The sequence below is a fragment of the Petaurus breviceps genome, unplaced genomic scaffold (assembly GCF_028583685.1).
Source record: "Petaurus breviceps papuanus isolate PSGF00001 unplaced genomic scaffold, PetGlider_PUasm1.0 89029, whole genome shotgun sequence".
In the NCBI taxonomy this organism is placed as follows: Eukaryota; Metazoa; Chordata; class Mammalia; order Diprotodontia; family Petauridae; genus Petaurus; species Petaurus breviceps.
The window spans coordinates 1-11,819 of NW_027187001.1; the positions used below are offsets into that span (position 1 = coordinate 1).

At 50.6% G+C, this 11,819-nt stretch overlaps 1 long non-coding RNA gene across 1 annotated transcript; it reads right to left on the reverse strand.

The window, feature by feature from the left end:
- Window positions 1-6,559: 6,559 nt before the first annotated feature.
- On the reverse strand, window positions 6,560-9,372 carry LOC138176425 (uncharacterized). Its single transcript, XR_011172235.1, has 3 exons — window positions 8,961-9,372; window positions 7,455-7,571; window positions 6,560-7,303 (listed from the first exon to the last, which is right to left on the reverse strand). It is a non-coding gene; the product is annotated as an uncharacterized lncRNA (long non-coding RNA).
- Window positions 9,373-11,819: the final 2,447 nt, after the last annotated feature.

The following is an 11,819-nucleotide window of genomic DNA, read 5'->3' on the forward strand; positions in this document are numbered from 1 at the left end:
GGGGGGGGGAGGGGAGGGGAGGAGAGTCCAGGAACAGCATTGTTTCTGAATCAGAGAGCAGGGCCCTGAGGCTGCAGCTGGAGAAATTTAGGTCATCTTGTGGGTGGCTAATTGGCTGGAAGGGTTATTTGAGACTGGAACAGGGAGGTATTGGGTTGTCTCCCTGGGGACCCTCACCTGTCAAGCAGAAGGCTTGGGGCATATTTGTTGTGGGCTGATAACATGATAATGGTCTCAGAGGAAACTGGTACCCCATCAGAGGACCCGGGTGTGACATTCTGGACGCTGGGGAATCCCTGCCTTCCCAGGTCTTGCCTCTGCCTCTGCCTCCAGCTGCGCCCAGCTCTATCTTGTTTGCATCTGTCTCCCCCAGTAGACCGTGAGCCCCTGGAGGGCAGGCACTGTCTTTCACCTCTCTTTGTATCTTCAGTGCTTAGCACAGTGCCTGGCACATAGGCCATTAATAAATGCCTGCTGCCTGACTAATTTTCCTAGTTCTGTTGAGGGTGCCACAGGCTTCTAGTCAGGTAAGTAGGATTTATGAAGTGCCTACTGTGTTCCAGGCGTTGTGTCTGGATAAAATGGAAGGGATACAAAGAGGCAAAGATTAAGCTCTTCATGAACTCCTGGTGCCCCTTGGCTGACTCGTTAACCTATAGCTCCCTGCTGTGTGAAGCTGGGGCTCTGGCCTCCATGTGCCTGAGGCCCTTCTGCTCTGCCCAGAGCCTGCCCAGCTCCCAGCCTCTCCTCCTGAGCCCTTTGGGGCCACGATGCATCTTCCTGGTTCTGCTCCGACCCAGAAGGAAAGGCAGATTGTGGTCAGGCAAAGCTTCCTAAAGGGCAAAGGTTGGAGAAGCGATGGGGCCCCTCACTGCCCCCCAGCTGCTAGTGTGCCCCCTCCTCCGTTTATCTGCACCTGTGCTTATGTGGGGACGTGATCCTCTCACCCCTGCCCCTGTTCACTGAAGCTACTGCAGGCCAGAGACTGCTTCATTTTGTCTTTGGATCCCCAGCCCCTAACAGTGCCTGGTACACAATAGGTGCTTAATTAATTCTCTTTGGTTGATTGATGGATTGATTTAGGCTGAGGCAGGATGACCACTTGCCAAGCATGGTTGGGCCTCTATGGCCTCTGAAATTCTGTGATTGTCTGTATTTGTCAGTAAGTAGAGGAAGAGAGGTGACTCTGAAGATCTCAGAGATGAGAGAGAGAGAGAGAGAAGGAGAGACAGAGACAGAGAGAGAGAGAGAGAGACAGACTAAGAGAAAGACACTCAGAGACAGACAGACAGACGATGGACAGAGACACACAGAGAGGAATAGAGTCCGCCAGTAGGATGGCAGGTTAAAGAAGGGAAACCAGGAATTCCAGGAAACAGGGAGAGGGGCGAGGTGCCAGGATTCTAGCTGTGGAGCTGGAAGGGGGCTCGAGGTCACCTAGCCCTCTTCTCCCCATTTTACAGGTAAGGAAGCTGAGGCACATTGTGGTGAAGTGAGTCATCCAGTGTCACACAGCTGGATAAATGTCTGAGGTGGGGTTTGAGTCCTGCTCTTCTGGCCTCAAAGTTCAGCAGCCGGAGGGAGCTGAGGCCCAGAGAGGTGAAGGAGCTCACCTTAGGTCATGAGTGGCAGAGCCAGATTTGAATCCTGAGCCCTTTCCACTGTACCAGGTTTGTGGAGGAGGAAGGGGGGAGGGAAGGAGGAGAAAGGAGAAAGAGGCCAGAGTAGAGGAGCCTGATGAAGGAAGCTTGTAGGTGACTCCAGGGCCACGGGCAGGTAGCCAAGAAGAGAAGTAATCCCTCCTGGTGGGGAGGGGAGGAGGTGCAGGCAGGCCAGCCTAGCTGGGGCTGCAGGGACGAGATAAGCAAGGCAGGAGAGAGGGGAGGGGGGCTAAGGAGCTGCAGGGTGCCCTGGGATTCTGGGAAACTCATGGGAAGGAGAGAGGAAGGCAGGTTAGGTGGGACTGGTATGATGAGTGGAGGGAGGGTGTGTGTGTGTGTGTGTGTGTGTGTGTGTGTGTGTGTGCGTGTCTGTGTCAGTGTGCAGTGTGGCCACACAGAGTGGTTCCAGGCTCTTTCCCCCACTGGCATGACGACAAGCTGGTAGGTGGGGTTGGGTAAGGGATGCTGTGGTGAGGGCTCAGCCCCAGGAGAGGCCTCAGTGGAATTGTCTTGGGTTCCAGGGAGCCTGAGCTCTGGGGTCAGAGGCTTGGGCTCCTTGTGTGACCCTGGGGAGATCCCCAGCTTCTTTAGCCCCAGAGAGGAGAACACTCTGCTCTTTTCTGCCCTTGTCAGTCCTAAATCCCATGCTTTCTTAGCTCGGGCCAATATAAACTCCTCATCCATTCAGAGCAGCTAGGAGGTCAGCTGGTCCAACCCCCTTGTTTTACAGATGAGGAAATCATAATAATAACTGGTATTTACATAGCTTTCCAAAGCTCACAAAGGCTTTACAGACAATCTCTCATTTGAGCCTATGCCACTCTGGGAGGGATGCACTGAATGTGGTGCTATTCCCATTTCACAGATGAGAAAACGGAGACTTAAGGGAGGCCTGAAATGACTTACCATGGTCACACAGCTAAGAAAAGACCGAAGAATAGGAGAATCCAGAAGAGGACAGGGTGGCTGCCCCATCCTGGAAGGGGTTAGAATAACATTTATTATTATAATCAGTAGGATGAGGTGGAGACAGCTGGTCTTAGAACCAGGAAGACTTGAGTTCAAATCCTGTTTGGGACACTTACCAGCAAGACCCTGAACCTCTCAGTGCCCCAGGCAATGCAGAAAAAGGTGCCAATCTGTATTGGCAGATGCAACTTCCTACATCATTGAAGTTGAAGGTTTAGTCCAAAAAATATTATAATAATAGCCTGTTAAAATTTACAAGACACTTTACAGAATCACAGAATTTCAGAGTTGGAAGAGACCTTGGCAGTCATCTACTGTACCAAGCACGCCCTGAGACAGAATCATCTCCCCAGGGCTTGAAGGACCCCAGCGACCAGGAGCTCACTCCCTCCTGAGTCAGCCAATCCAACCTGAGGGAAGTGCTAATTTTAGCACCCTCCTCCCCAGGCCAGTAAAAAGCAGCTCTTCCTGACTGCTGCCTACTGCCTGGAGGATTGTGGGGTCCTTGCCCCTGTGCCTGTCAATGGGAGATCCAGGGATCTAGGCTACCAGGGATTTGGGAAAGGTCATAGCTCTGGAACTGGAGGAGTCTTTGGAGACCATTGAGTTTAACCCTGTATTTTACAAAATGAGGAAACTGAGGCAGGCAGAGCTTAAGGCTAATTTAGTGCCTACACTGGGATTGGAACCCAACGACTCTGCCCTCTTACTGGATTGGGACAACACTTGATAGGATGGAGGCAGGGAGGGTCTGGGGGTCTAGGGAAGTTAGGGCTTAAAAATGTCAGAGCCTTCTAACCCTCAGGACCAAGGACAGCCCTAGTGGGGGGCAGGGCAAGGGGTCCATTTTAATCTGACTGGAGGCCCTTCTGCCTTCAAAGCTCCCTCTCAACACAGTGCCTGAAATCTCACCATCAGACCTCTTTGGGAAATGTTGCTCTGGAAAAGAGGCGCTTTTTAAAATGTGGTTTTCCCTTGGGAGAAGTCACACCTTGGGCTGTTAACAATCATTAACGCGTTCCGGTGAATTGGTTTAATTAGCTTAGCAGCTCTTGGAGGGAGAGAGATGGCTTCACGATTTGGCCTGGTGTGGGCTCTGCCTGGGTTTTCAAGGAAAGGAAGCCGGGTTTGTGTGTGTGTGTGTGTGGGGGGGGTGGTCCTCAGCCAGACCTGCTTCTCTGAGGCCTGGGGGGAGATGGAGACCAGTGGCCGGCTCTCTTGTTATACAGAACCAATGGCCAGGTAAGGAGGGGCCTGGAGTAGTCAGGGCTTGGGTCTTTGGGAACAAGGACCTTCCCATTGACTTCTCACTATGGGGGGAGGGGACCTCTCAGAATGAATCAAGAGTTCTACTTCTCTGCTTCATCGGCATTTCCTGGGTTGCCTCATTCATTTTACAAATAAAGGAACAGTTGGCTTAGAGAGGGTAAGGGACTTTGCTAGGCTGATCCTGGTGAGTCTGGGATTCGAACTCAGGATCTCAGACTCTCAATCCATTACTCTGTTTCCTGGGGCCCTTCCTGGGCAATAATTCTCCCCATTCACAAACAGAGCAGGGAAAAGCTTAGTCAATCTGGGGGATTCCTCCCGCCAACCCCGGTCAGTCTCAGGCCCAGCCCCTTCTCCCACCCCCACCCCCATCATCCTGATTTGGCAGCCTTCTCCCCAGTGCCAGGATGTAGGGTGGGACAGGAGAGCTCTGTCCTTTGGCCTGGGGACACAAGCCCTGGGATGCTCCAAGACTCTGCACTGAGTTCGGGGGCCCCCAGGCTAAGCAGGCGCCCCCATTACCTTGGGAAGGTCACATCCTCCCCTGCCTCAGTTGTCAAATGAAGAGATTCAGGCTTCAGCAGCTTCTGACATCCCGACCCTCTGGAACTTAAACCTGGTGAAAATGGCCTCTCTTCCCTAGGGCAGATGAGGCCTCCACAGCATCCCAGCCCTGGGGTGGGGTGGGGAGGGAGGTTAATATTAGGCAAAACAGGGGAAAGGGTGTTTAGCCACTTCCCCTCGCCCAGCCCAGGCCACCCTCTGCACTGAGCCCTGGGGGCAGGCAGGAGGAGCAGGGAGACTCTAACTTCTTTCAAACACACCTAGGTTTATGCCTTGGAAGGGGCCTAGGCCCCAGAGAGGTGTGAAAGGAGGGACTGGAGGGAAGCAGTCTCCCTCACCCTTCATTAGCTAAGAAGGTGGCCAGGAGGCCTTCAGATGAGGGTGGGGTGTGAGTGTATGTATGTGTATGTGTGGAGTGGTGTAGTGTGGGGTGTGGTGTGTGTGTGTGGTATAGTGTGATGTGTGTGTGGAGTGTGTGGGGTGTGTGATGTGTGTGTGTGGTGTGTGATGTACTGTATTGTGGTGTGTGTGTGTGTGGAGTGGTGTAGTGTGGGGTGGGGGTGTATGTGTTGGGGTGTGTGGTGAGTGTGTGTTTGGTATAGTGTGATGTGTGTGTGATATAGTATGGTGTGATGTGTGTGTGGGGTGGTATAGTGTGAGGTGGGGTGTGTGTGTGTGGTATGGTGTGGGGTGTGTGGTGTTTGTGTCTGTGTGGTATAGTGTGATATGTGTGTGGGGTGGTGTGGTGGTAGGGGGTGTATGTGTGTGTGAGCTAGGCATTCTTCTGCACCCCTGGGCAGCTATCTTAGCTCTGGGTGAGGGGGTCACCAGCTTCCTGACCTCCCCTTCCACCCCTTCAGGACTTAGAGAGTCTTAGAACTGCCATGAAGCTCAGCAGCTTTCTGGTTCCAGCTATATTTTCTGTCATAGGACCTGGGTTTGAATCTTACCTCTGTGAGACCTCTGCTAAATGCCTTCTAGGCCTCTAAGCCTCAGTTTCCATCTACAAACTGAGGGGTTTGGATGCTATGGTCTGGGAATCTTCCTTCCATATCTGATAAGGGGTCATCTAACCTTTCCTTGAATACCTCTGGTGAGGGGGAGCTCACCACCTATCCCAGAAGCCCCTTCTGTTTTAGCTAGCACTAATTGTTGGGAGGATTTCCCTTGTATCAAGTCCATATCTGCCTCTCCAGGACTCCCCCTGACTGCCCCTCAGTCTTCCCAGGACAGGACTAATAAATGTCGGAGTTGAATCTTCCAGCCATCTTCCAAAAGCCGTTCTCTTGCTCCCCCCAACCCAAGGCTTCTCTTCCCAGGCGAATCATCCTCCACTCCTTCTGCCAGTCCTTGGATGGCATGAACTGGAGGCCCTCCTCACTGTGCACACTGCCTTCAAGTTTAGCCACATTCCCTCTTATACAGTATGCCCAGAGCTGAATACAATACTCCAGAAATGGTCTGACCTCTCAGCATCTCCCTGTTACTGCTAGGGTCAGACACAGATTCCTCCATTTGGCACTTAAAGCCCAGCCAACATTTTCAACACAACCACCTTCCGTGCACTCTGTGGTCCAGCCTGTGGGCCTTCTTGCAGTTCCTCACATACTATGCCCCATCTAATCTCCATGCCTTTGCATTGGCTGTGTCGCATGCTTGGTATGCACTCCCTCCTTACCTCTTCAGCCCTTCCCGATCCCTACAGGTGATAGCCTCCCTCCCCCATCACCTTACATTTATTTTGTATTTACATTTCGTCTTCCCCAATAGAATGTAAGTGACTTAGGGGCAGGGACACTTTCATTTTTGTCTTTGTACCTCCAGTATTAAAGGACCCAGTCACTGAAGCATGAAGATGCTTAACAAGTTCTCATGAATCAGGCAGAGTGCCCCCCCCCCCCCCCCCTCCCTTTTTCCATTTTCTTGCTCCATAACCTGCTTTGGTATCAACAATGGAGCACATTTTTTTTTGTATTTTTTTTGCATTTTGTTTTTTTCCCCAATTACATGTAAAGATAGTTTTCAACATTCATTTTTTTTAAATAAAATTTTGAGTTTTGATGTTTTTCTCCCTCTCTCTCATTTCCCCTCCCCAAGACAGCAAAGAATCTGAAATAGGTTATACATGAGCAATCATGTAAAGTTATTTCCACATTAGTTCTTAAGGAGAGATGGGTGATCTCTCAGTGGCTAAATCCTATGGTCTTTGCTTGGTCCTCATCTTTCTTGATGTCTTTCCAGCCTCCCCCCACCCCCCCCCCCCCCCAGATACTCCTTACTTGGTTTTCATTCCTCCATTCTTATTTTCTCCTGGGTTTCCCCCACAACTGTCTCCTTTGCTGGATGGCATAGTTCTGCCCCTTAACTGTGGGTGTCCTCCACAGCTCAGTCCAGGACTCCCTTCTCTTTTCATTTTATGCTCTCTCTGGCTGGTCTCATCAGCTCCCGTAGGTTTAATGACCATCTCTAGCCAGATGACTCCCAGGTCTATACATCTCACCTTAGTCTTTCTTCTGAGTTCCAATTCAACACTTAATAAATGCTTGTTGACTGGGTGATTGATTGATGACAGTTGTGTTCAAGTATTTAAGGCACTGTCACATAGAAGAGGCATTTAATTCAACAAATACTTATTAAGCTCATTCCGCTTGGTCCCAGAGGGTAGAATGAGGGGTGATGGGTGGAAATTGAAGAGAAAGAAACCTGTTGTCGGGACGGGCTAACAAAGAGAGCTGTCCACACACAGGGGCTGCGTCGGAGGGGAAGAGCATTCTTCCTCCCTGGAGGTCTTCAGGCAGGGGCTGGTTGACCCAGCCCATTGGCACGAAGCCTTCATCCTCCTGGGGGAGAGAAGAGAATAGGAGGTCTTGGGTTCATTTGCATACTTGATCTGATTGGGTGGTGATGTCAGCAACCACCCAGTCAGACTGTCCAGAGGGGCTCTGACTTCACCTCTGTCCTGGGTCCTTACTTTTTAATTCAGCGTGTTACCTGGATCTCTGATCTCACAGATACCGGTGTTTCCTCCAGTGATAAACATGGCGACCCCTCCACGCCCGCTTGTTGAGGTCTTTCTGATCGTAGCCTGTCCAATCCAACCATCTTACTCTGCTCTCAGCACAGGGAGATACAAGGAGTAAATGAGAAACGCTTCCTGCTCTCAGACGGCTTACATTTTATCAGAGAATGCAACCTGGACATAGATAAGCATTTACCTAAGGATTTAGTTTGAATTTTAAAATATTTTTTAAAATCAGGAACTTAATAAATACCAGCAAAGATGAGCATTTCGATATACAAAGTATAATGTTATGTATGATGGTTTGTAAACATATATTCAATTTAACCTGGTAGGAACAAAACTGCCTTTCCCTCCTCCCAGCAGCCCCTTCTGAAATTTCCTGGATTTTCCCCTTTCCTTCTGTTTTTGCTTCACTACCACCAAGTCCCAGCCCCTGACCCAGCCCCAGCCCCAGCCCTCCCAATAAGAAGCTCTTTCTTATAACAAATAACTCTGGCAAAGCAAAGCAAATCCACCTATTGGCTAGGGATCTGAGTATATGCCTTATTCTGTACTTTGTATACCCAACAATTTGATGAAAGGGGAAAAATCACGGATAGCAACCAAAGGGGACAGGAAAAGATTCTCACAGAGGAAGGAACATGCATGAAACCTTGAAGGGAACTAGAGACTCCAAAGGTAGAGGGGACGGCACTCCAAGCATCGGGGACAGCCTGTGCTAAGGTGTGGAGGTGAGATCCGAATTTCATTCACGGAAGAGAAAGTAGCGGCCAGTATGACTGGAACAAACACGTGGGGGAGTAATGGACGACAGCCCTGGGAAGGCAGGCTGGGACCTTGCTGTGCAGGGCTTTAAATGCCAGGCAGAGCAGTTTGTGTTTTGTGCCAGAAAAAACAGGGGATCACTAAAGGTTCAGAAAGTTCTGGAAGACCTGAGTTCAACATCAGCCTTGGACACTTACTCTACGTGACTCAGGACAAGTCACTTAACCTCTGTTTGCTTACATTTCCTCAACGGTAAAATGAATATAATAATACCTACCCGAGGTATCAAATGAGACAATGTTTGTGCTGATCATAGTGACTGGCACACAAATAAGTACTTAATCCTTCCTCCTTTCCCAACAAGGAAAATTATTTGGAAGACTGTTCGGAGGATGGATGGGGAGCAGGGGTCCTGGGAGTGGGGAGTCCAGGGAGGTGCAGTTGTAATGGTCCGGGGGCGGGGGGCGGGGAATCCAGCTGGTGACTGAATGAAGAGAAGGGGATGAATTCTGGGGGTGCGGGGAGGAAGGCTTGACAAGGTTTGGCCGCTGATTGGATACGGAGAGGGCTGAGGATAGGGGTCCAGCCAGCGTTTGGGGTGGGGGGGCTTTCTCTCTCCCTTATGGCGCCAGGTGGATCATCCGTTTTTCCATTCCAGGGTGCAGGGATCAGCCCTTTGAACGTGACCCCTCAATCAGGCTGCCTCTCACCTTGTGAGAGGCCGCTCGGCTTCAAGCCGCACTGCCCTTTGTTTCCTGCCAAAGATAACAGGGGAGGCAGAATTAAAAGCCTCGCTAGCGGAAGTCAAGGTAGACAAGCCGTCCCCAGGCATCTGCTGATGTACCGGCCCCATCACTCTGTCACGGAGGCTATTGGATTCTTCTGACAGAGCCTGATCCCTGCAGAACTGCCGCGCATCCGCTGCGCGAGATTGCCCACGACCTCCCGACCTTCTGCTGTTGGAGAATTGATTTTTTGATAACTTGTCCTGGGAGCGGGAGAGGTCTGGGAGCTGGGCGGGCATTGCCAGGGGCTCATGCCCAGCCTTTGGGCCTGAGATGGCGGGGTCCAGCTGGCCTATTTCTCGTGTTCGGGCCCTTCCCAGATCCGCATACATTCCCCTCTCCCATCCCCCAGCCCCAGTGGTGGCTGCGGCCAATTCCTTAAGTAGCCAGGGTTGTAAGTCATCAGAGCCTACGGACTGGAATGAGGCGCTCTTTGCTGATTCCTGCTTGGCTCCCTGCCCTCCCATGAGCCCGCGCGTTGCCTGGCTCTGGTTCCCAGATCAGAGTTGACCTTTCGGGTAAAGGGGAGATTTTAAAAAAGGAAGGGCATTCCAAGCTGGGGGGCTTTGGAGTGTCGTCTGTTTCAGGCTTCCCCTCCCAAACTAATAAAGGGCCGAACGATTTCCTCATCCCTGCTCTTAGGACTGGTGGAATTAAGGAATGTTTTTCTCATTCTCTTTATGTCTTTTGCAAGTTCCATCTCGGTTCTCGCTTGGGCTGCTCTGATCCCATCCCTGCATACTTGGAGATGTTTCTATGGACAGCGTTTCCTCCTCCCTCAAATCCTGGCCTGATTTCCAATTCTGTGGCATTCTCATTAACATCTTCATCCTCTGCGAGGCTCTGCACGGAGCCGACTGTAATCCCCTTCTCCCTTTTATCTTCCTCGTGCACTGAGGGACTTGTGCATTTGCCCTTGGTTTCATTTTCTTAGGGTGCTTTCAGCTCTCTCGGCGGCGCCCCCACCCCCACCCCCACGTCCCCACGTCCCCATTCCTTTACAAGGGCTGTGTGCCCTGTGCCTGGAATGCTCTGCCTCTAGGCACCCCTGCTCCCTCCCCACGGGGCTATCTCCCCTGGGGCTCCCTCCCCTCCCAGTGCTTAATGCTTTCCCCACTTTACCCCCTTTAAATGACTTCAGTGCATAATGGTTATTGGGAGTCTCAGGAGCTGGGTTCAAATTTTACCTTGCCATCTACTCACTGTGTGACTTTGGGAAAGGAGACTGCCTCTCTATGCCTCAGTCTTTCCATCTGTAAGAGAAGGGAATTGGATCAGACGGTTCTGTGTGACCTCACATAGAGGACTTCTCCTTCCATAGATTTAGGGTTGGTTCACACAGGGCTTGTCTCCTCACAACACTGCTAGGGAGGAGTACAAGTGAAATTGTTCCCGTTTTACAGATGAGGAAACTGAGTCTCAGAGAGGGGGAATGTGGCTTACTCCTGATCACAGAACTAGCAGGTGTGATTCAAACCAACCTCTAAGTCCAGCCCTCTGTCCACCTAGGCCAGGCTTCTTCTGGGATGTTCATTATCTGGTAATCATAGACCCCAATCACAGCAAAGATATAGAAAGTTGGAGGGTGTTGCCTTGGTCAGAGGGCCACAGTTACTCCCAGAATGTTTCTGGGAACAGGCATTTTTTGTGCCCGGGGGCAAGGCTGGAAAATGGTGCCCCTGGTGTGGGATGGTCCACTGGAGGTTTTTAATCTTCAGTGTAAATCATGTGACTTGACTTAGAAAATACTTTTGGTCTTTGGGGAACAGAGCTTTCTGGCAATAAAAAAAAATGTGCATAAAAAAGTAATACTAAAAATGTCTGTGTTTCTTCTGCTTTCTTTCCATCTTTTTTCTTACCTTCCTTTCTTACTTCTTTCTTTCCTTCCTCCCTCCTTCCCATCCTCCTTTCCTTCCTTCCTTCTTTCTTTTTTCCTTCCTTCCTCCTTTTCTTTTTTCCTTCTTTCCGTCCTTCTTCCCTCCCTTTTTTCTCCTTCCTTCCTTGCTTACTTTCCTTGCTTCCTTCTTTTTTCCCTTCCTCCCTTGATTCCTTCCTTTTCTTCCCTTCTTTCCTTCCTTCCTTTCTCCCTCCCTCCCTTGCTTCCTTCTTTTCTTCCTCCTTCCCTTCCTCCCTTCTTTTTTCATCCTCCCTTCCTTCTTTCCTCCTCCCTCCCTCCCAGTGGCTGATGGCATATCCAGGTGGGAATGACCTGTAAGCAAATGGAGTTTTGGGTCTAGAGTTCTATTAAAAGGTCTGGAGATCTGGATTTGGGATTCATTTCTGGAGAGGTAGCAGCTGAAGCTACCCAAGCGAATGAAAGAACCAAGGGAAAGATGGGTAAAGGAGAGAAGAGGACCAAGGCCTGAGGCTTGTAAGGACATTTCCCTTCAGGGGCTGGGAGATGAGGAGAAGCTATTGAAGAAGAAGGAGAAGAAAGGTAGCCGAGGATGTGGAGAATGCTGTCGGAGCCTGAAGCTAAGGCACGAAGGAGGCTTTTGTGGAAGGGGGTCAAGCACCTTATTTCTAGACAGCATTTCTAGAGCATTTCTGGAAGATGGTGGCATGGACAGCAGTGCTGAGGGAGAGAGCCATGGTGAGGAGAGGAGCTGGAGGCATTGGGGTACGGAGACACTTTTAAAAACATTCTTTTCATTATGAACTTAACAAATGCCAACCAACACAAACATTCAAATGCACAAAGCAGAGTTTTGGAGAGGATCATGAAGCAGGGCGTTGCAGTGCTCCCACCATCCCTGGTCCCAGGCAGGCTGCAGTGGAGATCTC